This window comes from Seriola lalandi, unplaced genomic scaffold, assembly GCF_002814215.2.
Source record: "Seriola lalandi dorsalis isolate HSWRI2012SDOR001 ecotype SW California unplaced genomic scaffold, Sedor1 jcf7180002015389, whole genome shotgun sequence".
NCBI lineage: Eukaryota > Metazoa > Chordata > Actinopteri > Carangiformes > Carangidae > Seriola > Seriola lalandi.
In genome coordinates, this window is record NW_019486041.1 from 1 (window position 1) to 795 (window position 795).

The following is a 795-nucleotide window of genomic DNA, read 5'->3' on the forward strand; positions in this document are numbered from 1 at the left end:
ACTGGTCGAAAGCACCTGCATGCGAAAAACACACACACACACACACACACACACACACACACACACACACACAGTAGAAATGATACCACATACATTTTTGTTCACAAACACTGAAACAGCTTTAGTCAGTCCTCTCAACTCACGGTGGGATCTCTCCTACTAAAGGCACAGAGAGCGGTGAAGGAGGAGCACGTGTGGGAGTGCGAGTTCTCCGCCTGGACCTTTCTTTGTCCACCACCTCCTTCAGCATCTGCAGCTGGCCCGGCAGCAACGTGAGACAGGACGGTACATTGAGCTGTGATGGGATAGAGGACATAATTTATTATTAAACAGCACAAGAGAGAGACACAGGCAGAAGGATGCAGGTGTAGCATGTGTGCAAAAGATGAACATTTACATCAATGACAGAGTAGAGGAAACCTTTCCACAGCTCCCTTGATTCCAGATTGGGTGCCTGTAAAAGACAACAGCACTTTTAAACCTTGCAAAAGCAGTTCATTTTAGTGTGTGTGTGTGTGTGTGTGTGTGTGTGTGTGTGTGTGTGTGTGTGTGTGTGTGTGTGTGTGTGTGTCTAGTGACATTACTGTCAGTTTGGTTTCCCCATCCTTCATGCGCAGAATGAGTCTGGCCGCCTCCAGGTTTCTGTCCCGGCTGCAGTCGTCCTTCAGTGACACAAATCCACTGAGGTCCAGCTTTTCCACATACTGTAACACACACATATACAAACACACACACACACACACACACACACACACACGCACACACACACACGCACACACACACACACACACGCGC

The 795-nt window shown here is 48.3% G+C and overlaps 1 long non-coding RNA gene across 1 annotated transcript; it reads right to left on the minus strand.

Moving 5' to 3' along the window:
• Position 1: 1 nt before the first annotated feature.
• Positions 2-729, minus strand: LOC147819928 (uncharacterized). The gene is made up of 4 exons (XR_015438621.1): positions 585-729; positions 398-454; positions 144-295; positions 2-15 (listed from the first exon to the last, which is right to left on the minus strand). It is a non-coding gene; the product is annotated as an uncharacterized LOC147819928 (long non-coding RNA).
• Between the last annotated feature and the right edge of the window lie 66 nt (positions 730-795).